The 25852-nt window shown below is 39.0% G+C and overlaps 2 long non-coding RNA genes across 2 annotated transcripts; both read left to right on the top strand.

Annotated features, from left to right (window-relative positions):
- The first annotated feature begins 86 nt into the window (after positions 1-86).
- LOC121033889 (uncharacterized) lies at positions 87-25852 on the top strand. Its single transcript, XR_005792174.1, has 3 exons — positions 87-129; positions 601-989; positions 24921-25852. It is a non-coding gene; the product is annotated as an uncharacterized LOC121033889 (long non-coding RNA).
- Positions 5969-9593, top strand: LOC121033890 (uncharacterized). The gene is made up of 2 exons (XR_005792175.1): positions 5969-7810; positions 8051-9593. It is a non-coding gene; the product is annotated as an uncharacterized LOC121033890 (long non-coding RNA).

The following is a 25852-nucleotide window of genomic DNA, read 5'->3' as shown; positions in this document are numbered from 1 at the left end:
CGAAACAGGCTCCAGGCTCTGAGCTGTCAGCACAGAGCCCGACACGGGGCTCGAACTCACGGGCCGCGAGATCATGACCTGAGCCGAAGTCGGACACTTAACCGACTGAGCCACCCAGGCGCCCCTCAGGTGGGTTTTAAATATGGTGTTGATGCACAAAGATTGGAAAATGCTGCTAGAGGATGTGTCAGAGAAACTAAAGGTGTAGGGAATTTAATCAGCATGAAATAAGGGTGAATTAATTCAAAGCTCAGAGGTAGGTTGGTTTAGAGCCAGACATGAACATGCTTTGATAAATGTGAACTTAAGATTCATATTTTCATAAAGTGATAAAATATTAACCTTAAGGACTATTTCCAAATTTTAAAAATATTTCTCCTTTGTAATCTCTTTCTTGAGACTCACTTTTTTCCACCTCTCCTGAGGCAGTAAGGTACCTCTGTCTGGGAAAGGTGAAGATACAAGGCCTAGAGAAAATTAAGCATAAAATAGGAATAGCCTGAGTTCTAAAATGTTTATGCCAGATCACAAACTATTCTGTTTATCTAAGATTTGCATTTGTCAACTGCCTAATCATCTGCTCAACTGTTCTTCTTACAGGATGCATGACAATCAAGTGTGCTCTTCAATCCCCTTCAAGTTTTGGACCTGTTGTGTAATTCCTACAGCACATAATCAAAGTGCTATTTGATCTAACTGGTTTGGGGTCTATATACAATGATCCCCTTGGAGGAGTCCCCAGATGTTTTCCAGATCATTTATTCCATTGATTCAGTACAATTTATTGGGTGTGTGTGTGTGCCAGGTACTAGTTATGCAATGATGACTAAGATAGTCCCTATTCTCTGTCAGCTTCTTATAGTAAAGTCTGTGAACTGACCACACAGATGACCTGCAGAAGTCTGCTGCAGATTCTCCTGCCCTATTCCAGACCTCCTGAACCCAAATCTCAGAGGCAAGGGATTCTGCGCTTTGAAGATGTTCCCTAGGTACTGTTGCTTTAGGAGTTCATAATCTTTTAAAACACTTGAGATAGTGGGAGATCGGGAGGGGACAGAGACTTGGGGGGAGGGGGAAGGTATGGCCAAATAGGAAAACAAACAAATACACTACAGTGTGGTAAGTGCTAAAATAGAGGTATACAGGCAAACCGCTGAGAATATATGAGGAGGAGTTAAGCCTAACTGCATAATGTCAGAGGAGAGAATTGCCAACAGGAGATTTCTTAAAGTAGCTAGAATTATTATTCTTTAGCATGTTAAGAAACTCACTTGTGTACTTGGAGTACAACTAAAAAAACGCAATTACTTTTTGAAAATGAATTCCCAATTAAAGATGATCTTGAAAATCATGTTCAGAGATCCATCTGAGTTAACAGCATTTCTACTTGTAGGAGTTTATCTTAAGGATATAATTAGGGTGGGGCATCTGGGAGGCTCAGTTGGTTAAGTGTCCAACTCTTGATTTCTGCTTAGGTCATGATCTCACAGTTCATGAGATTGAGCCCTATGTCAGGCTCCATGCTGACAGTGCAAAGCCTGCTTGGGATTCTCTCTCTCTCTCTCTCTCTCTCTCTCTCCCCCTCCCCCCCCCCCCATGTGCACTCTCTGCTCCTCCCCCACGTGCACGCTCTCAGAAAATAAATAAACTTTAGGGGGAAGGAAAAGGCTATAATTAGGGTATAAGCACAGGCTTGGTTACAAAGCTGTTCCCTGCAAATAAATCGTGCCCAAGTGCTCATTTTCATCAAGTCCCAGAATCAGTTCTCTGTGGGACAACTTTCCTGTCCCCACTCATACTATTGCGAGGCCATGATAGTTTCCTTTTCTGCTCTTCAGACTCTACAAAGCCAATACACAAGATTTTGTTTAGTAACAAAAATGGAATTTAGGAATTTAATTCATCAGGAGCCCTGGCTAGCCACATTGGGCAGTATCGTGTACATAATATCAGTTTTCGCGTTGATGTCTAAACTTCAAAAATGGTGATTTGGCACACTGGCACACTAGCCATTCATTGAGGAAAGATGGTTTTCATGCCTACCTGCCTTTTGTTTGGACTCTCCCACTAGGCAGATGTCTCCTGGACATAGGTTTTCAGTTTGGCCTATACATGAGAATTACTGGAGCCACTTTAAAAATGAACATCACTAGTCTCTACACAAGACCAGTCAAATCAGAATCTCTCAGGTGGGGCTTGTGCTTGTGAACAGGAACTATATTTATTTATTTTTTTCCTAATTCCCAGGAAAACACTTGACATAATCAGATAGTTATGACCCCAACTCATTCATTCGTTTGTTTATTCATTGCCAAACACTTGAGCATGTGTTCTAGGCACTTTTAAGCGCTAGGGACAGAGCAGAGAATAAAATGGTCAACTCTTATCAACATTCTAATGGGAAGAAATAAGTAGTATCAGGTGATGATGAAAGCTCTAGAAATAAGACACGGTAAGGGTATACAACCACATAATTTATCAAATAAAAACACTTTGAGAATAATTATTTATAATTATGCCAAGAGAATGCAGATGAAACCAGGACTGCCCTGGATAAACTGAGATACATAGTCATTCTGGCTAAGGTATTAAAAAGCTATAAGGGAATGAGGTGCTTTTTAAAAATGATGTGCTGTGCAGGGAAGGCATTTCGTAAATGAAAACATTTAAGCAGAAGCCTGAGGGAGATACAGGAGCTGGCCATGAAAATATTAGAGTAAGAGCATTCCAGGTAAACAGAACAGCATATGCAGAGGCTCTGAGGTAGAGGTAAGCTTGGCATCCCAGAGGAAAATTACAGAAGCCAGTTTGATTGGAATGAACAAAATAGAGTTCTGTTGAAGAAGTCAAAGGAGTGGCCAGATTTCATACCTTTTAGGCCCATGGTAAGGACTTTGGATTCTACATTGACACAGAAAGCTATATAATTTACTACATAATTTACATTTTAAAAGGATAACTCTGGTTGCTGTCTGTAGAAGAACCTTGTAAGATGGCAGAAGTGAAAGCAGGAAGATCAGTTAACAGTCTAGAGAAGAGATTATTGTGGTTCAACAAGTGTGGTAACCATGATAGTGATAAGATGTGATTAGATTCTGGATATGTGTTGAAGGTAGAGCTGAGAGGATTTGCTATTGAATTAGGTATGGGTTATGGGGGAAACTGAAGACACAGGAATGACCCCTCACTTTGTAGCTTGAGCAGTTAGAAGAATGTAGTTGTCATTCATTGAGATGGTGCAGGCTGTGGGAAGCAGACTTTTGAGAGCAAGGGGAAACAGTGTAGTTTTGGACATGTTAATATTGAGACATAATAGGGATGCTTGGGTGACTCAGTTGGTTAAGTGTCCGACTCTTGGTTTCAGCTCAGGTCATGATCTCACAGTTTGTGAGGTTGAGCCCTCCATTGGGCTCCATGCTGACAGAGCAGAACCTGCTTGGGATTCTCTCTCTCCCTCTCTCTCTGCCCCTCCCCTCCTCTCTCTTTTAATGAATAAATGAACAAACAAACATTAAAACAAAGATTGAGATACAATAGATATCGAAGTAGAGATGGTTACGAGGCAGTTGGATAATGAAGACTAGCGCTTAGGGGAGAAGCTACATTGCTTGCTACCATGTCTAAGAACATCCGCATTTCTAAACCTACAGAACAAACACACTGATTGCTTCATTTGACAAGGTTAATTAGGAGGTCTTAAAAATATATCTTTTTAAATAAGTACTGGGCTGTATTCTGCATTTGCAGAGGAAGGAGATTTATTTTCACAAAGCCTGGAAGTGAGGTGGTGTCCAGTGGTGATGTGTCCACTCGTTTCTCCAACAAAGGTAAAGTCTAATTCCTATAAACTTAAGCTAACTTATAGTTCCTATTACCCAACTTTGTCAGTGAAGATCCCACGCAGGGAAGCTGACTGAATAAGAAATTACTTTGAGGCTAAAGAGGTGGAACAGTTGACATTTATTTATATGTTCTATGGGTTTAGAGGGAAAGAATAGCCAACTCCAAGTCAAGCATATTAAAATATGAAAATTAAAAAGTCAGTGAAGGCTCATACAAGTTTCTAGTAATGTAAGCATACATCTCACTCTGAAGCAAAATCTTATATTATCAATTAGAGTTCCCATTATTTATTGACTACTTGCCTACAGACTCTAAAGAAGCAATTGTCTTTCTTTTTCAAATGTAAAACAGATGGAAATTTGCTGTATCAGGAAAATCTATATTAAGCAAAAGAAAATATTTCCAATATTATTTCCTATATTATTTTGATTTCATCTCCTGCCCGAAACTCTTATTTTTCACTTTCTGAGGAGTTAGCTAAATTAGAAGTCAAGAATCTGAATGACTTTTCTCAATAATAAGCATGTTTACACTGAAGCCAAAGTAACCTCTTGGTTTTAAAGTTTTGCCAAGTCACCAAAAAACAATGTTTCTTTGGTTAAAAATAAAGCTCTTTTGATGTGAAATCAATGAGACCATAAGAAAAAAGAAAACTGACTTTTTTTTTTTTTTTTTTTTTTAAATCAGGCTTCAAAGTTAAAAACCAGGAAAGTTTAGCTGCATCACCAAAACTCTAGGTGCAGTCCTGTTGTTGGGCTATTTGCATAGATAAATGGCCCAGAAAAGGATTTGTTGATTGATGATCATTTTTATTCATTTATGGAATACCTGCCGTAAGTAGTTACTGGGCATGCAATGGTTAGCAAAACAGACAAAATCCCTGCTTTCATTTAGCATATGGAAGAAGACAAATTTTACTCAAATAGTTACTCAGATCAACATATAATTACAGACTTCAGTAAATGCTTTGAAGAAGAACAGGATGCCATGACAGAGACCAACTTAGGCTAGGGGAGCCAGGAAGGGCATCTTTGGTGAAGAAAGATTTGGCTGAGTTCTTTCTTAATTTTTTTTTTTTTAACATTTATTCATTTTTTGAGGGACAGAGAGAGAGCACAAGCAGGGGAGGGGCAGAGAGAGGGGGAGACACAGAATCCGAAGCAGGCTCCAGGCTCTGTCTGAGCTGTCAGCACAGAGCTTGATGCCGGGCTGGAACTCATGAAATGCAAGATCATGACCTGAGCCAAAGTTGGGCGCTTAACCAACTGAGCCACCCAGGCACCCCACATTTGGCTGAGTTCTGATGATTCAGCATTAACTAGATCAGAGGGAGATGGGCAGGGGCAGTTAACAATGATCAGGGGATGGGAACGGCAAGTGCAAAGCCAGAATTGTGAAGGTGTGGCATGCAGAAGAGAGCTCCTGGGTCTGGAAAGTAGAAAGTGAGAAGGAGAGTGGTTGGAGATAATCTAGAGATGTAGACTTTCAGGCCTAATTAAGGATTCTAAAGAAAAATAGGGGCGCCTGACTGGCTCAATTGGTACAGCATACAACTCTTGATCTCGGGGTTGTGAGTTCAAGACCCACACTGGGTATAGAGATTGCTTAAAAACTTCAGGGGCATCTGGGTGGCTTAGTCAGTTAAGCATCCAACTTTGGCTCAGGTCATGATCTCACAGTTCATGAGTTTGAGCCCCATGTTGGACTCTGTGCTGACAGCTCAGAGCCTGGAGCCTGCTTTGGATTCTTTGTCTGCCTCTTCTCTGCCCATCCCCCACTTACGCTCTGTCTCTCTCTCTCTCTCTCAAAAAAAAAATAAAGATTAAAAAAAATTTTTAAAGTATTTATAAAAAGAAGACAAAAATAGGCAGTCATTGAAATGTTTTAATTAGGAAAATGACATGACCATATTTTTATTTTTAAAAGTCAACTCTGGGGGTGCGCCTGGGTGGCTCAGCCAGTTAAGCATCTGACTTCAGCTCAGGTCATGATCTTGCAATCTGTGAGTTCAAGGCCCTCATCAGGCTCTGTGCTGACAGCTCAGAGCCTGGAGCCTGCTTCAGATTCTGGGTCTGTCTCTGTGATTCTCTCTTTCTGCCTCCCCCCCCCCCCCCCCCCCCCCATTCTTGCTCTCTCTCTCTCTTTCTCAGTCTCAAATAAATAAACATTTTAAGAAAAAAGTTTAAAAGTCAACTCTGGGGTAAAGTGAACTTTCACTTCCAGTAATAGATTTGGTAATTCAGGCTAATATTCTTACTGAGGAAATCCACGTAAGTTGGACAAAATATTTTAAAAATCATTCTAGGAGCTAACATGAAGAATGAATGTAACAAGATCTGAGAGAAAGAAACCCAGAGAGGTGAGAATATTTAGAGCCACTTTTCCCAAAGAGGTGGCGGAGAAGCTGAACCAAACTTTTGACAGATTAACAGGGAAAGGGGTATAAAAGTTGAAGTCTGAGGAAGGTCAAGGGGCGTGACAACACGCAGTAAGTTGGGAACCAAAGGACTACATTGGCAGTAATGGTAAACTAGAAATAGACTATCCCTTCTAGCTTCAAATCCTCTCAGGTCCCTCAATTGGATTAAGGTGATCTAGGATTGCTAGTGACCTTAATCTTTTGCCAGAAGCAAATATAAACCCTCCTTGGCCAAAGATATTATTTTAGACCTCAAACTATTTTTACAGTTATCTAAATGCAATATCTGACATTCACTTAAAAATAATCAGATAAGCATTCGCAAACTGATGGGATATGTCAAAGGGCACAGAAGAATCCATGAGTTGATAAAAATACTCAAACAAAGGGCAAAGAGAGGAGGGAAAACTCTTCTTTACAGAGGAATGCCAGTTAATGTACATGGATTGATAGCATTAAAAAATAATTTTGTAACCACCAGAATAGTAAGTGATAAGGAAATGCTTATTAATGGATGTTAACACCACTGGGTAAACAATTGGAAAATAGGATATCCACATAGTCTCCAAGTATCTTCTTATGTATTATTAATAACAAAAGGAAAGAGGTATTTTGACAGTAGAGAAGTCTGATACACACCACCTTAACGAAATGATCACACTTAAAATGACCATTAACTGACATTATATGCCTTCTGATATGGTGAACAGAGGAGGACAAACCATCATCAGTGTATTATTCTTATAAAGTATATATACATAAATATGTTTTTTAATTTGGCAAGTGTATACTGAAGTCTAATTGCAGAAAATTAGACTTGTTTTAGGAGCTGTGGAGAATAAGACCGAAGATAGTATAGTAATGTCTTCTTTAAATTCAAGTTTATAAGCTAGTTGGTAAGATAAGCCATCCAATGTAATTATATTACAAGAATTATTTTATTTGCCAAGATTTCAAAGATTTTTTTCAAATGCCTACCTGGTCATCCAAGACTCTAGTACTCTCCTGTATAAACTATTGTCAATTGTCAATAGAAACAGTTATAACTCTGAAAGTAGTGCTTTCATTAGGACAATTTGATTTGGAAATCTTTAATTTTGTCCACTGAGCTATATATAGGTCAATTTACTTCAACAAAATGTCAGAGTCTGTTATGCCTTGGGAACTTTATGGGCACTGGGCATACATCTTCACAGTACTTTGCTAAAAGGCAAATCGTCCCCTGGGAGATGTATCTTTTTAAACTGCTGGTAGTCATTTCAATTTTAGTTTAAGGACTTTCCATCTTGAGAGTAGATTTTGATTGGGATAGAGAACATGAGGGCATTTGAGCACGCAAGGCATAAAAAGAGAGGTTTTCTTTGAAACAATCGAGTGAAGAAAATGGATGATGATTTTCTGTTATTGTTAAGAAAGTATGGGAGAGTTGGGGGATTTAGTTGTGGAGTTATTTCTTTTTTTTTTTTTTTTTTTTTTTTTGCAGAGAAGAAGATTGGTTGGTTACGTGTTGGATGGTTAAGGAGAGAGGTTAAAGAGTAAAAGGGAGGGGTGCCTGGGTGGCGCAGTCGGTTAAGCATCCGACTTCAGCCAGGTCACGATCTCGCGGTCCGTGAGTTCGAGCCCCGTGTCAGGCTCTGGGCTGATGGCTCAGAGCCTGGAGGCTGTTTCCGATTCTGTGTCTCCCTCTCTCTCTGCCCCTCCCCCGTTCATGCTCTGTCTCTCTCTGTCCCAAAAATAAATAAACGTTGAAAAAAAAAATAAAAAAAAAAAAAAGAGTAAAAGGGAGAGAAGAACATTACAGAAATTTAACCATACCTTGCCATAGCTACCTAGAACCTGTCTGGGGAGCAGGAGTAGGGCAGGTGGAAGAAACCAGTTCTAGAACATCAATATTTACTCTAAGCAAGAGAAAACAATCATACAAATCCAAATAATGGAACATTTTAAAGAACTCCTTAAAAATAATAATGTCATAAGAGGAAAAGAAAAAAAAAGGCAGCACAACTATTCTAGATTAAAGGAAACCAAAGGTTATGCTTGATCTTTATGTAGATACTAGATATTCAGAAAATGCTATAAAGGATATCATTCAATTAGGGAAATCTGAATATGTGCTGAATATTAGATATATATATTATGGTATCAATATTTAATTTTTTGAGTGATGAGAGGTACTGTGATTATGTAGAAGAGTATCTCTGTTCTTAAGATAAAGATACACGGTGAACTATTCAGAGGGTGAAGCACCATGATATCTGTAGAGTCCTTTCAAATGGTTCAGGAAAAAAATATACATATATGCAGTACTCACTTTGCATAGTAGTGCAGCACTCAAGTGACCATGTGACGTGAAATTATGCTAAGTAATTTTAATTATCAGTGGAAAAAATTACCAGTGTTCCATGAACTTTAAACATTTCTGTCAAAACATTATGATGGCCAGTTATAAATGTAAGAAAGTAAGAAAATAGTAAAACTAATTTTTAATTGGCACACTAGCATTTAAAACAATAGAAACATTGAGGATTGAAGTATTGCATTTCTTTGTGAAAAACTTAAGTATAATTTGAACAGTTCTTCTGATCATATAGCTATTTGGATCAAGCATCTTCTCTGTGCCTTTGCAAATGGCCATACTTCAGAGTTTGGATCAGCTTGCACAAGTTTATCATTTGCGCTTATAATGCTGTGAAATATCTTCAGAAGTTCTTTTGATGTGAAGTTTTTGCCAATGTCACTTCCTCCAAGACATTTTCAAGCTTTTCATCGTAACCACTTTCCTCCTTAATCTCAGTAACTTTGCATCCACTGAGTTCCTCTGGCTGTATATCTAGAGTGTTACTAATGGTGACAGTGTCAATATTCCCAGTTGTCTCTTTTGTACCTCCATTTGTGCTTGATTCAGATTTCACTTTCAGTGTTATCACTTTTAATTTCTTTCCTGCACTTTCATCTTTTTGGCCAATTTCCTCTTTCAAATATCATTTTTGTAAAGGGTCATGTGAGTTTATCATGGGGAGAAGAGGAAGCAACACAATTGCATGCTTTGCTGTCTGTGTTTGAACTGAATAACAGATGTGCAGGGAGGGACCAATCATTGACAAATTTTGAAAGAAGTGTCTTGATTGGGTACTACGACTGATTGTAATGGGATTCTGATAATTATAGAGTGATTTGAAGATTGAAGCTCTGGCAGTGAAGTTGTCCTTTATGCAAGTATAGTTAGTATACTATGGTAACAGAAATTTGAATCATGCCATGTGTAACTGCCTGTATGTGTGTTTGTATACCTAGATATGTGTGTGGATCTCAATAAAGGATATAGAGGTGCCCATTGTTCTATTCTTGTAGCTTTTCTATAAATTTTAAACTTACCATAATAAAAGTTGGAGGAAGGAAGGAAGTAGGTCATGAGGAGACAAGACAATGCAATAGAAAACCTAGAGAAACAATAGACAATAAAAACAGACCAACAGGATATCCAGAGAATAGAAAAGGCTGTGGAATCAAATTGCCTGGGTTTGAAACCCACTTTATCCATCAGCTCTGTGATCTTGGGCAAGTTATATAATCTCTCTGAATCTGTTTCCTCTTAAAAATAATGGAGATAAAAATATTACCTATTATATGGGACAATATAATGATTGAATAATCTGCATATGTGAAATACTTAGAACAATAGTGGTATATAATAACTATAGTGTAAGCTGTTACAGGCTTGTTAAGATAGGGGAGGCTAGTATGTTTAGACATTAATAAGAATCCAGAAGAGGGAGGTTGAAGTTGCAAGAAGGGACAATTAATGGATATTGTTCAAAAAAAGTGGGAGGAGATGGGGTCCAAAGGAACAGAGGAGTTGGTTTTGGACTAAAGAATATCTCTATTTTAACAGGAGGGGAAGAGAATAGGATGGCTAAAGGTATAGGTTGGGTAATAAATTTGCTAGGGAGAAGGTATTACAAGGCAATGACTTCTGATTTCTCCAGGAAACAAAAGGGGAGTTATTTTTGGAGAGTGAACACTAAGATAGGGGATTAGAAGTTAAAAAGAGTAGGACACTTGAAATGGCCCTTCTAGAGAGCAAGAGAGCAGGTGACCAAAGAAGTATAACAGAATTGTTAGCAGTGTTGAGGACCAAGAGCTAGTCACCTGAAAATTATAGTCATATCAGCTTGCCCTTTTGTGTTTCTCAGTTGTGGTGCACAGTTGCCTGGGTGGAGGCATGGAGGATATGGGCCGTTGAGTTCATCCAAGCTTGAAGTTTTTCCAGATTGATGTTATGAAACAATAAAGAGACAAAGGAACTTATGGTATTGGCAAGAGGAATACTGAAAGTATGGACCATGAAATCTAATCTGGGAGTAAGAGAAGCAGGAGAAGGCTAGTGATGAGAGAAAGTAAAGGAGACCATGAATCAGAGAAGGCTCCCCTTGAGGTCAAGTAATGGTCCTAATGAGAATTGTTTGACAAGCAAACTAGCCATTTTCTAAATTAGGTTAATCCATCAACCACCTGGAGTCTGTGTAAGCACTGGAGTTGAAAAGTTGAGAGACAAGTTTTCTTTGGAGAACTGTTGGAGTACCCTGGTTTTTTCTTTTTCTTCCCTTCTATCCTAGGTGAAGGGAGTGGTGCTCCTCTTATACCAGGTGAGAGAGATTATTTTAAGGAAACCATTGAAGAGCTTCAAATGTGCCTCCTTGAGTTTGAAGAGTGTAAGGGCTGGTAAGAGAAGCTCTTACCAAATTAGGTTTGTGTGGTGGCAGGATGGGATTGAGGGGAGGGCGGTATGTAAAGCTGTATTGGGAGCAGGCTACACACATCCACCAGCAGCTGGGCAAGGGGAAAGTGAGTATTTCTCCTGGGTCAGATGCAGGGCTGTGAGAGGAGACAGTCTGGAGCTATCTCAGGTTGCATGACTAGCTTGAGGGAGTGGCCACAAGATGGCCAGGGGCTGAGGAAGAAATTGTAGGTCAGTGGGAGGTGAGAGACATTGCCTCCATCATGGCAGCTTACTGGAGTGATCCAAGTGGGAAATATCTCTTCAAAACTCACAAAAAATAGCCAAAGGAAAGAGTCAACAATGGGATTCTGCCATCCCAAAGGCTGCAATGATGGACTGTGTCTGTGCCAATCAAGTGAAACCACAACCTCTCCTCTCTCCTCTTGATCCAATCCGGGAGGATACAGAGGCAGTTGAACTGGAATAGGATGGAGAGGAAAGAGAAGCTCTCTCCCTCCACAGGCTTTTCATCGAGCAGCAGGGACAAGATGAGGGAGGAGAGGAGCTTTAGCTTTGAATATGGTTCAAATTCTATTGAACATTTTAGTGATTGCACTGAGACTTTTCTTGTGACTGAGAGTTCCAAGAAGAATTTTTATAACCTGAAAGCCAGAAAAGTTAGTGGTCTGCTCTAGTAACAAGGAAAACAAAACAAAAACTAGCTTAGAGAGGGAGTTGAAAGGGCAATTGGGAGCAAAAAGGATCTCACCTTATAATTCTGCCCTCTAGAGTTGCAGCTCATTCACTGTAATACTGATTACCCCAGATTAGTGAGATAATGCTGGCAAGGTCCAGAGTGTGGCTGTGGGTGGGGCAGGCTGTGAAGGAGTGGAATAGAAGGTCATTGAGGGTGAAGAGGCCAAGAAATGAGAGGTCTGGTGTTGGATGAGTCATCTTTATGAATGCCAAATGTTGGGGTAGAAAGACTACAAGCTTTGTGCAAGTGGTTCTTAAACTTAGGAGTGTATTAGAATCACCTTGAGGGCCATTGAAAGAGACAGTCTTGTTGAAGTAAGATACGGCCAGGGTTTCTATCTATTTTTACTAAGTTCCCAGGTGATGTGGAATATACAACAAAGTTTGAGAACCACCGCCCAATATTTAGTGGAGAGAAGTAACTGGTTAGTATATAACAGTATCTACCAGAAGAAAGGAAGAGAGGGTAGTTTAGCCAAATAGCAGGGGCCCCTAGGATGCAATTTTTTGTTGCCCTTTTATGGGTAAGAAAGTGGTGGTCTGGAAACAGTAATGGAGACAATAGCCTCCTAACTCATTATCCATAGTTACCACTTTCCTCCCTCCCTCTTTCCTTCTCTTCAGCTCTCTTGTGAAAATTTGTGAGTGTTAGGTGTTGACTTGTGTCTCCTCAAAAAAAAAGATATGTTGCAGTCCTAATCTCTAGTACCTTAGGATGTAAACTTATTTGGAAATAGCACCACAAAAATTTAGAAATAGATGTAGTTAAGATAAAGTAATACTAGAGTAGGGTACGCCCCTAATCCAACATAAGTGGTGTCCTTAAAAAAAAAAAAAAAAAAAAAAAGATGGCCATGTGAAGACACAGAATGCCGTGTGATGATGAAAGCAGATATTGGTGTTACACAGCTATAAACTACAGAATATCAAAGGTTTCTGGCCAACTACTAGGAGCTAGAAAGAGGAAAAGAAGGATCCTCTTACAAGTTTCAGAAGAAGCAAGGCCATGGTGACACCTTGATTTTGGGGTCCTGACCTCCAGAACTGGGAGACCATACATTTCTGTTGTTTTAAGCCACCCATTTATGACACTATCGTGGCAGCCGTAGGAAACTAATGCAATCAGATATTCCTTTTTTGATGTGCTATAAATCATCTCTTACATTCTGCCCATGATGTGTCCCTGACCCTTTCTACTGAACTTACAGTTTCAGGACACAGAGAAACCATATATAAGTCAATGGATGTCACTAGAACAAGAAAAAGTTCACTGCTTCTCCACCTACTTAAGCTGAAATACAATATACTTTGTGTTCTTGTTGGAGTTTTGAGCCCCCACACTGGCTTCTACAATTATTATTGACAAATGAATCAGTTCATACAAGACGGTAACTTATTAGAGTAGGTGTATGTGAAAGTTATTTTGAAAAAAAAGGAAAAGAAGCCTGTAAAATATATTCATGTGCTGCTCTCACATTCCCATGTGGAATGCATTCCCATGAGGAATCTTAAACAGTCTTCATTAAAGGGCTGAAAAACTTCTTGGCAGTTGTATGTAATGGCTTCCATTTCCAAAAGCCCTCCCATCCTCTGATTCTCATAGTTCTTCTCTTTTTCCCAATATTGAAAGAAAATCTTGGGCCATTCCATGGCCCAAGAGCTCACACTAACTGACTCCAGGAAAGACAAAGTTCCATTCACAGCATATCTCATTAAGCTATCTAAAACCTGCCACAGTCCCTAAGAGGGTGGTTCAACCAAGAGGTTGGTTCAAGATATACCTTGCAGCCTAGAAATGCTCCCTCTAGAAATTTAGTTTACAGAAAAACCCCAAAGGGCCAAGTAAAGGACTAAGGTGGCTTGCAGATTCTAGAGAGAGGACAGAATAGTTACTAGGTGAGCTGAGGAGTCCAAGATGAACGTTCAAAAGAGGGATTATGTACTAAATCTTTTACATCAAACCTTAAACATGAGCAGGGTTCATTAAAAAGGCATCTGGGCCAGAGATTCTTGCCCAGCTTTGCACATACATGGTTTCAAACTCTCTCCAGTCATAATCTTGCCTTCTAGACATTTTCACTTGGATGCTCTGCAGCTACGTGAAACTCACCATACTTAAAACTTTAGTGCATCTCAGCCCCGTTTGCCACCCCCATATCTGTCTCCTCTTGAATTTCCTTTTCTTTAAATGTTTATTTATTTTTGAGAGAGAGAGCACAAGCAGGGGAGGTGCAGAAAGGGTGGGGGGACAGAAGATCCGGAGTGGGCTCTGCACTGATAGCAACGAGCCTGATGTGGGGCTCATGCTCACGAACCTTGAGATCACGACATGAGCCAAAGTTGGATGTTCAACCAACTGAGCCACCTAGGCACCCCAAATTCCCTTTTTATATGCTCTCCGAAACTGCCAAAGACTTATGTGCTTGTACTTTCTCAAATGCAACTGTTCCATGTCACCTGTTCTCCAGTCTGTCTTCAGTATCCTTCACATTCCTGAAACTGCCTGCTTAAGACCTCCATGACCCTTGTGGCATCCAGTCTAATAGTCACTTTACTCTCTTCATGCTCCCAGCTCAGTAGTATCAAGCTGCATACTTCTCAGCTGACCATTCTCCTTTCATGACCTCTGGTATATTACACATTGTGGTTTCTTTTCCACTTCCTTTCCCTGTTCCTCTCTGTCTCCTTACATTTTCCTCTTCAGTCTCTAAAATATGGAGTTCCTCTAACATATCTGTAAATACCATCAGTCTATGTTGATCAACCATATATCAAATAGGCTCCAGGCTTGTAAATAGTAATTACTAATTTGACATCTCTCTCAATGACTCTCGGCATTCCAGACATAATATAGCCCCAACCAAACTCTTAATTCCCTTTCAAGTCCTCCCAGCTCAACCTGTTCTTCCCCAATCTTCCCAACTCAATAAATGATATTCTATTTCATGCAATTGCCCAAGCCAGAAACTTCTTTGTTTCCCTCATCTCCTACAGCTGATCCATCCATAAGCCTAATGATTCATACCTTCACAATAAATGTCAAATGTACTTCTCTTTATCTCCCTTAGACTACTTTGGTCTAAGCCAACACCTGGTCCCCGAACTGATTTCTCTGACACACTTCTTACCACCTTTACCTCAACGCCAGTCTCTTCAGAACAGAGAGTAAACTCTTAAGAGCTTCCAAATATAGCCTACAAGGCCGTGCATGCTTTGGCTTTTGGTGGCCTCTCCAAGCTCATCTTATTCTGTGCTCTCCTGCACCCACAGAACTTAAACCTGCTGTCCTTTCTATTCCCCAGACCAGCCTAGCTCTTTCCTGCCTGAGGACTTTGCATAAACTGTTCCCTTTCCTGAACACTCTGCCTACTTCTTTAATGTGTGTTCCCTTCACCTAATTACACTCGATATTAGGTACAGGGATTGACATAGAGTAGGCTTTCAGTAAGTATTTCCTGAAATAGGGCAACAAATGGATCTGACCTGAAAATTCCTCCAACAACCCATTGGTTAGTGAGTGGGACAAGGTGAAACCACTTACTCTGTGCCAGAAAATTGCCTGTTAGAAAAACAGAATGAAGTTCAGGGATGCCTGGGTGACTCAGTTGGTTAAGCATCAAGTTCAGCTCAGGTCATGATATGGCGGTTTGTGAGTTCGAGCCCCACGTCGGGCTCTGTGCTGACAGCTCAGAGCCTGGAACCTGCTTTAGATTCTTTGTCTCCCTCTCTCTCTGCCCTCTTCTGCTTGCACTCTGTCTCTCTCTCTCTCTCTCTCTCAAAAATAAACAAACATTAAAAAAAGAAAACAGAATGAAGTTCAGAGAGACATCCAAGTTGGTCCTCCTTTTCCTTAGGGATTCTACCATCCCCTCATTGTGCAGTTAAGAAAGTAACCAAAATATTGAAAGACTATTTAGCCAGCATGGGACAATTTAAATGCTTTCAGAAAAAGTTAGGGTATAAATCACAAATAATAAATACCCACTTACACAGCAGCAGTAAAGAAAGAGGACTACTTACCAAATGGTTAGTATAGACTCCTGATTTCCATCATTTTCATCATAAGGATTTGATTCATTATACTCTTCCTATAAGGACCTCATATTTTTAAAAACACCTGTCTAGTAAACAAACTACATTCATCATGTAATAATTTACTTTTCCACTTCTAGTTAGACATATATAACCCCTATTTAGAGCATTTAACCAGCATGCTATGAAAATTGGAAGCCAAAGTAGGGCCAGGTAGCTTTGTTTTAGTATTATTAAAATTTTTACTGGGGTTTTTGAAATATTTAAAATATCTTGCAAACTCCCACCTGGTATTCTATTCAAAGCTTTAGCCTATGTAAAGAAAATAATACACATGGTTCATTTATCTTTTCTTCAAAAAAATCTCCCTGTGGCTCTTTGCTGATTATTTTTTTGTTTTTAATTTTTTTTCAACGTTTTTTATTTATTTTTGGGACAGAGAGAGACAGAGCATGAACGGGGGAGGGGCAGAGAGAGAGGGAGACACAGAATCGGAAACAGGCTCCAGGCTCCGAGCCATCAGCCCAGAGCCTGACACGGGGCTCGAACTCACGGACCGCGAGATCGTGACCTGGCTGAAGTCGGACGCTTAACCGACTGCGCCACCCAGGCGCCCCATGGCTCTTTGCTGATTATTAACTGTAAAGTGAATTGGATTCTTTGGGGGAGAGAAACTCATCATTGTGGTATTTTGATAATAAGGTAATGGAAGTTTAGGTAGTCTACTGGAGCCAAAATACAATAGACGCCAGAACACTGCTCTACATCAGGGCAGATGCCACCGTGGAATCTCACATTCCTCCTTTCTCCATTGGTTGCCATGCAGCAGTAGAGAAGGAAATGGAAAGGGAATAAAGGAGTAAAACTTTCCCCTAGAGTAAACTACTGGGTATCTTTTTATTCTGTTCTTAGGATAGGAAGTACTATCTTAGGATAGTATGTACTCGTCAAAACTAATTTAACCACTAAACCTCTTTTTCCTCTGTACTTGTTAGGTTATTTAAATCATTTTTAGACACTATTAGTTCTTAAGTAATTTCCATTAAGGGAAGGAGAAACATGTAAATGTTTTATATCCATAAAATGAACACTCATTCAAGTGCTGTAAGTATCTGAAATAAACTAATGATACTTGTCAACTTGTCACTTTGAGAACATTTCTTAAAAACTGACCATATCAACAAAATTGGTATTTTTGTGAAACTATTCAAGATAAGCAAGCAAATCATGTTATGTAAGTTCTAAAGAAGAAGAGGAATGCTAATCATATACTGAACAATTTAACACCGGAACTCAAGATGTTTCAATTCATAATTTTACTAACAGGTGCTGAATCTCCTATATTTTTATAGCTTTAGTGTGGGAAGTAAGCTATAGTTCATTTGGTAGAAATTTTATCTTACTAGGCAAATGCTTGATGTATCAAGCTTTTCTGATTATTAATGCACCACACAATGAATACAGGTTTTTATTTTTCTGTCAAGATGTTCCACAAACATCCCCATCTTGACTGTAAAGGACACTAAAAATGAACATCTTCCTCTACATTTTAGCCACAGACAAAAGAACTGTAGTGACTCTTCTGAGGTTATATATAGCCTCTGCAGGGCTGAAATCCAAAGCTGTAGGTTCTTTTTCATTAGGAGTATGTATAAATTTTATCTTCTATTATCATTAAAATGATATGTTTTAACCATATAAGTCAGTGGCATTTACTGCCTTCACAATGTTGTGCAACCATTATCAAAACCTTTCTATCACTCCAAACAGTATCACTGTATATTTTATGCAACATGTTCAATAAGTGTTTATTCATGAAACAGTTCATCCACTAAATACATACATATATATATGTATGTATATTATATATATATATATATATAATTTATCAAATACCCACTGTGTATATCATCCTGTGCTTGATACTGGAGATAAGCAATGAATAAGATATGAAGAAGAGTGAACCACACAGTGGTCCATTTTCAAATATTTGTGCCTTGCAGGTGACCAATGAAAATAACAGTAATAATATTAATGCTTGCCATTTGATCTAAGAGCTTTATGTATATTAATTCATTTAATCCCGACAACAATTCTATGAAGTGGGTACTGTTACTATCTTATTGCCACAGGTGGTAAACCTGAGGCAAAGGGAGATTAAGGAATTTGTCCAAGGTCACACAGCTGATAGGAGTGGAAGCTAATTTCCAACCCAAAGTTCAGACTATGTGCCCTTAAAGCACTAACTGTAACTTTCTTTTTCTTTTCTTTTCTTTTCTTTTCTTTTCTTTTCTTTTCTTTTCTTTTTTTTTTAGAAAAAGAGTGAGAGAACAAGCAGGGGAGAGAGGCAGAGGAAGAGAGAGAATTGTAAGCAGCCTCCAAGCTCATCACAGAGCCCAACACGGGGCTCAGTCCCATGACCCCAGGATAATAACAGCCGAAAGCAAGAGCCGGATGTTCAAACAACTGAGCCACCCAGGCACCCCTACCTGTAACTTTTTACAAGATAAATTTTATTGGTGTATAATTCCCATAAAATGCACCTAAGTAATGGTTTAATGAATTTTAACAAGCAAATACAACCATGCTACACCCACAGTCAAGAAACCACAAATTTTCATCATGATAAGATGTTCCCTTGTACTTGTTTTCAGTCCAGACTCCCTCACCCCCAACTCCTTAGGCAACCACTAATATGCTTTCTGTAACTATAGATTTTGCCTTTTTAGAATGTCATAGGGGCACCTGGGTGGCTTAATTGGTTAAGCGACCAACTTCGGCTCAGGTCATGATCTCACAGTTTGTGAGTTCAAGCTCCACGTCGGGCTCTGCAGAGCCTGGAGCCTGCTTCAGATTCTGTCTCTCTCTCTCTCTGTCTCTCTGCCCCTCCACTGCTCACGCTCTGTGTCTCTCTGTCTCTCAATAATAAATCAACGTTAAAACAAAAAAGAATTTCATAAAGATAGAATCGTGTATATGCACTCTTTTATGTCTACTTTCTTTTGCTCTGATACTGTTTGAGACGACTGACAGTGTTGCATGTGTTAGTTCCTCTTAATAGCTGAGTAATATTCTTTTGTTTGGATATAACTTATCAGTTCATCTGTTGCTAGATACTTGGGTTTGCAGCTTTGAGTACTATGAATAAAGCTGCTGCAAACATTCATGTACAGATGTATACTGATACATGTTTTCATTTGTCTTGGGTAAATAACTGTGAATGGGATTCATGGGTCGTAAGGTAAGTGAATGTTTAAGTTTTTAAGAAACCACCCAATTATTTTTCAAAGCATTTATAGCATTTTATGTTCCCACTAGCAATGTTGTATGGCAGCTCTAATTGCTCCATGTCCTTGCCAACCGTTGGTATTTCAGTCTTTCTAATTTTAGCCTTTCTAATGGGTGCATAGTGGTGACCCACTGTGATTTTACTTTGCACTTCCATGAAGGCTAATCATATGGAGCATCTTTTCATGTGTTTACTGTCCATTTATAGATCTTCATTTGTCAAGTATCTGTTCAAATCATTTGCTCCTTATTTCATTGGATTCTTTTACCTTCATACTATTGAGTTTTAGGAGTTCTTTACATATTTTGGATGCCTGTCTTTTGTGAAATGTGCATTTTGCAAATATTTTCTTCCAGTTTGGGGCTTATCTATTTCTTTAATATTGTCTCAGAGCAGAGGTTTTTTTATTTCAGTGAAGTTCAGTTTTTTCATTTTTTATGATTTTCTCTTATTAAGAAATTTTTGCCTATCCCAGGTTTAAAGTTTTTCTCCCATGTTTTCTCATGCAGTCAACTGCAGACTTTTGTAGATGTCCTTACTCAGCTTTAGTAAGTTCCCTGCTCCTGATTTGCTAACAGATTTTATTATAAGGGAAACATTTATCAAATGTTTTTCTCTTACCTATTGAGATGATCATATTGTATTGTCCTTTATTCTGTTAATATGGTGAATTACATTTATCAGTTTTTGAACTTCAAATCAACCTCCTTTTCCAGGGATAAACCTCACTAGATCATGATATAGTATAATTTTTAACACTGCTGGATTCAATTTGCTAATATTTTGCTAAGGATGTTTGCATGTGCATTCATGAGTGATATTGGTCAGTGTTTTTCTTATATCTTTAACAAGTTTTGATATTAGTAATGCTGGCTTTGTAAAATGAGTTGGGACATATTCCTTCCTGCCTTCTGTTTTTTGAAGGGGTTTATATAGTTTATATTTTTCCTGAAATGTTTGATGAAATTCACTAGTAGATCTATCTGTGTCTAGACTTGGGCTCAGATTAGGACTTAAATTTTTATTTTTATTTACTTGTTTATTTAAGTTTTTTTTTTTTTTTTAATGTTTGTTTTTGAGAGAGAGAGAGAGCATGAGAAGGGGAGGGGCAAGAAAGAGAGGGAGACACAGAATCAAAAGCAGGCTCCAGGCTCTGAGCCCTCAGCCCAGAGACCGACGCAGGGCTCAAACCCACAAACTGTGAGACCGTGACCTGAGCCGAAGTCAGATGCTCAACCAACTGAGCCACCCAGGTGCCCCAAGACTTCAATTTTTAAAATAGATATCAGGAATTCAACTTCTTTAACAGATATGAAGTTAAACAGGTTTTCTATTTCTTTTTGAATCAACATTGATTGTGTCTTTTAAGGAATTTGTTCATTTAAGTTGTCAAATTTATTGATAAAGTTGTTCATATTACTTTATTATGCTTTTACTATTTATAGAATCTGTAGTGATGTTCCTTCTTTGATTTCTAATATCCGTGTCTTCTTGTCTATTGATTTCATTGATCTTTTCAAAGAACCAGATTTTGGTTTTATTGATTTTCCCTTTTGTTTGTGTTCTATTTTATTATTTCTCTTAATATTATTTATTTTCCTTCTGCTTACTTTGGTTTAAATTCTCTTCTTACAGCTTAAGTTGAAAGCTTTGATTCTTGATTTTAGACCTTTCTTCTTTTGTAATATAAAATTTTAAGGTATAGATCTCCTTCCAAGCACTGCTTTTGCTGCACCCACAAATTTCTCTGTGTTCTGGTTTCATTTTCATACTGTTCAAGATGTTTTCTAATCCTCCTGTGTTTGTTGATATATAGGCTTAGAAGTGTGTAATTTCCAAATATTTAGGGATTTTCCAGATATATTTCTTTTATTGATTTCTAATTCCTTTGTAGTCAGAGAATATACTGAATGATCTTAATTAAGTCTTGTTAAATGGCCTAGAATATAGTTTATCTTGATAATTGTTCTGTGTGCAGTTGAAAAGAATGTGTATTTTGCTATTGTTGGATGGAATAGTCTGTAAATTCCAATTGGATCAAGTTGGTTGTTGTTCAAGTATTCTATGCCCTTATTGATTTTCTGTTTGTTCAACCGATTGAGATAGAAGTATTGAAATATCTGACTGTAATTGTGGATTTGCCTATTTTTCCTTGAAGTTCTATTAGTTCTTACTTTGTGTATTTTGAAGCTGTTATTATGTGTGATCTAGGACACTCCATTCTGGCTGGTCAGAACCCAAATGTCCTTTAGGCCTGTCTGAGCACTGGACATTGGCTGACAGCTCACCAGTCATTATATAAGCTCTTATAATATGCCATATACTATATTTATCAATCGATATAGGCCAGGTTAGACTGTGATAACAAGCAACCTCCAAAGGCCAGTGGTTTGAAACTTGTCACAAAGATTTTTTTCTTGCTCATGTTACATGCCCACTGAATGTTGACTGTGACTATTCTGTGTCCTGTTTGAGACTTTAGAGGGATAGAACAGTTTCTGTCTGGAGGACTGCTGGTCATTATGGCAGAGAGAAAACATGGCAAACTGTGTACTGGCTCTTAAATTTTCTGCCTCCAAGTGTCATATGTCACCTCTATTCATACTTCATTTACTCGATCAAGCCTCATGGCCAAGGCTGACATCAGTAGGATTGGAGGGTCTAATCCTCCCCCAGGTGGGAGCACCAAATATTTGTGAATAAAATAGTCTACCAGACTGTGTTAAGCATTCAAACACTTTCTCTTTTAATCTTCATTAACAACCTTCTAGAAATAAGTACTATTATTGTTTCCATTTTACTGAAGAGGAAACTGAGGATCAGAGAGTGATGTGGCAAAAGCCAAGTAATAATCAAATGGCAGGGCCCGGATCCAGCTTTGCTGACCCCATTGTAATTGTGCTTTCCTGCCATAAGAAAAGGAAAAGGAAGGAGTGATCGCGTTTGGGAAGGAATATAGCAAGGAGAAAGGAAATGAAGGGAGACCCTAAAAGTATTTGTAAATGACTACTTCCTATGGAAATCTGATCTGGTGATCAGAAAGAGGTTGGATATGGAAAGGAGAGAAATTCCTCTTAACTCAGTTCTTCCCAGTCCACACCTCATCTGTCCATCCCATATCACATGACCTTATCTCATGTCATCCCAAGAAAGCCCAGCTCCTGTCTCTCTACATTCCAAAGGCCCCAACCCTGTTACCTATATTGAGGTTCCCTCAAGTCCCAGTCTGTATTGATTATTCTGTTTATATGGTCCAAGAAAAAAAGAGTTTACTACATTTAGCAGTGACCACAGATATTTCCATCATTTAATCCTGGCATGTCATAAAAATCCAACACTTGACAATTTATTATTATTTCCTCTGGAAACCTGTATGCCAGTGATTTATAAAAACCAAATTGCCCTTTGAACCAAAATCTATATTCAGAGCTTTCTGAAACAATGCTATGAAATTAGAGGTGAGTATAGCTTATTAACACAATATTAGAATTCTATCAAAAAGAAAAAATAAACTGGAAAATATTAGCATAAAGGCTTAAAATCTGTGTTTTATAAAATGCTCATACAAAAAATATTAGATTCTTGCAAGTAAATGAGCTGGGGAAAGAAACAGATGTTTCATTCAAGAGGATATAACTAGTAAACAAGTACATGAAAACTAGTTCGATCTCACTAATGTAAAAGATAAATACAAATTAAAACAATGAGAACCATTTTACATTGTTTAAAGGGGCGTACAACTTTCTAAATGTCATTACTTGGTCACTTTTCATTCTTTCAGTGAAATTGTTATAATCTGATAGTACTGGTATTACTTTTTGTCGAGAATCACGTGGTGGCAACATATAGCAAGCTCATGGGGTGAAAGGTCAGAATGCTTAAGCCTATATATTTCTGAAAGAACTCTGAGCTTGTCGCGGCATTCTGGTGGGGCGGGGGGGACTGCAGCCACTTGATAAACCTCTGATGGAGAATTGTCTGTCTCTGATGGGAAAGGTGGGAGACCATGGGTGGGGCGCTCAGAGCCTGTTGGTTCCTGGGTGAAATAAAAAACCCCTCACATCTAGGCTTTTGACCTTTACTTAATCCTACCTCTGAAGAAATAATCCCTAAGGAAAAAAGCTAAATAAACAAGGATTAGCCACAGTGTTAATTGTTATGGAAAAGATTACAAAATAAGTGCCCAACAGCAGGGGAATAATTAAAAATATGGTGTAGGCATTAAAATTCAAATTACAAGGACTACACAGCAACATAGAGCATGCTTCTGAGATAGTTTTAATTGAAAATGGGAAAATGCACTCATTGCAATTATTCACCAGAGCTAGAAGGGAACAGGGTCAATGCACAGTTAGCTCTGCTGAGGTGACAATATTTTGAGCACAAATTCTCCCTCACTTATTTAGATTTATTGTATAATACAGATAGAATATTTATGTAAAAGGAATTCTATTTTTAGAGAAAAGGAGAAATAGGACACTATGACCCTTTTCTACTCAGCTTCTCGTTGGAGGCTTCAGAATTTCATTAAAATGCAAAATTCAAAATCATCTTTATTTTTGGTATATCCTGATAAATATATTATAAGCTTACTCTGAATCTGAATTGGTCATCCTCATGGGAGGATTTACATGTAGATAAATAGCTCTTATGTTAATCCATTTAGCTCCAAAGACTGTAAGGGGAATGTGTACTAATCATATGGTCTGCTTGTTAAGTTTTTTAAATCGCAGGGAAATATGCGAGGTGTTTGTCATGTCAGAAAGCACAGGAGAAACTTACATTTCTGTTTTCAGCCACAGCTACATTTCACATGAGGAATCTCTCCATTTACAACAGTGGGCTTAACTGTTAATCTAAACAAGTACAATAAATACACAATTTTATCTCGGTTTCCAGATTTTTGGATACTCTGTGTTTTTATTGTACTTTTCAGATTAACAATTGGACCCACTACATTACATTTAGAGATGCTTCACCTGAGAGGGGTTTGGAGGTTGAAGAAAAACATTTAGCATATTATTTGGAAAGTAACTAAAATACTATTTACAAACAAATGTATCTGACTTTTAAAAAAAATTTTTTTTTAATGTTTATTTATTTTTGACACAGAGAGACGGAGCATGAGCAGGGGAGGGGCAGAGAGAGAGGGAGACAGAATCGAAAGCAGGCTCCAGGCTCTGAGCTGATAGCACAGAGCCCGATGCGGGGCTCGAACTCACAGACCGTGAGATCATGACCTGAGCCGAAGTCGGACGCTCAACCGACTGAGCCACCCAGGTGCCCCTGCATCTGACTTTTTGAACATCCTGTGGTGTCTTACTGTTAGCTTTAAATTTCGTCAATGGCAAAAAATAGAAAAGCCAGAGAGTCTCCCAAACTAGGGGGATGGGAGAGTAGAGCAAAGGGTAGGAGAGGGAGGAGGAGGAAAAGGAGCTGGAAGTTTTTGTGCTGTCTTGACTGAAGAAAGTTAGGTTGAAATAGAAATGAGTTGTGGGCTCACTGATCGATTAGGAGAACAAGGGAGGGGAAAGAAAAATATTCCTTCCAGCACTTCTGGGAACAGCCTCAATATTCACACAGTGAGGCTGAGAACAAATTGTGAGGTAGATGAAGCTCTAGAAACACTTCTCTCTTCTTAGTAGCTCTCCTAGCCTTCAGAGATAACAGCAGAAACTCTGTGTGTGTGTGTGTGTGTGTGTGTGGTGGGGGTGGCAGCAGAGGCAGTGGTATGAGGAAGGAGAGAAAAATCTCAGAGAAGATAATGAGGCTGTGGAGTGTGGGAGCCCAGAGCAGAAAATATTCTGGTGCTTGAGAGAACAGGAAGGCGTATATATAAATGTGTGTGTATCTCTTTTTAGATCCTTTCATTCAGGAGGCATCTCCCTGGAGACGGAGGAAATGGTAGGAGTCCCCTGGGGTGCTGTCAGCTCCACTTGCTGAACTTCTGGAGAAAGAGTGAAATACTAGGTAAAGGAAATGCCTCCAGCCTGCTCCTAGGGAGAGGCAGGACTGGGAGGAGTGGGGAGGTGAGAGGGACCCTTGACCTGAATAAGTTGGAGACGTTTCCAAGTGTGGCTCCCTTCCCACTCTCAACCTCCCAGCACTAGTGCCCCTGACAGGAAGGAAAACTGCCTTGTCCTGTGGCCCCTTTCAGTTCTAGTACAGCTAGAAGGATATTCCCCACATTTGTGCTCTTACCTTCTTTACTTCTAGGCAAACCCCAAAGCCCCCAGCCTCAAAGAAGGGCCGTTCCTGGGGCAGTGCTGACAAGTCCAGGTTAGAGGGACTTGGGAAGTCTCAGATCAGAGGCTGGCACTCTTATCAACCACCCTACCCAACCCTTGTGTCCAGGCTCCTCCTTGAAGGCCTGCCTATCAGAGGTTTATTCCTGACCAGGGCCACTAGGACAGAGGAAGTTTGTGGGGTTGGACCACCACACCATACATCTTCACCAGCCTTCTTTGCTACTCTTTCACTGCAAATGTAAAATAATCCATTGGCAGTATCGCTTCTGTGGTCCCACTTAAATCATTGTTTCTGGGACTGTGTTGAAAACAAAATCCTGACAAACAAATGTTTAGAACACAGACTCTTTGAAGAATGGTGTCTTGTACCCATTTACTACCACAAGCATTTCTTATGTATCTTACACCAGTCTGGGAAATGCTCTGTCTGTGCTTTCATAAATTGGGCCGTTGCTGCTGGTGCTCCAGGATGGTTTTAGGTTGTACACTAACAGGGCAGCAAATGCCATTGACTTATCATGAAAATATTACCACCATTCTAATTA

Source organism: Herpailurus yagouaroundi, unplaced genomic scaffold (assembly GCF_014898765.1).
Source record: "Herpailurus yagouaroundi ecotype Mexico unplaced genomic scaffold, PumYag 159, whole genome shotgun sequence".
Taxonomy (NCBI): Eukaryota; Metazoa; Chordata; class Mammalia; order Carnivora; family Felidae; genus Herpailurus; species Herpailurus yagouaroundi.
Note: the sequence above shows the minus strand (reverse complement) of the source record. Positions and strands in the feature narration are given on the sequence as shown.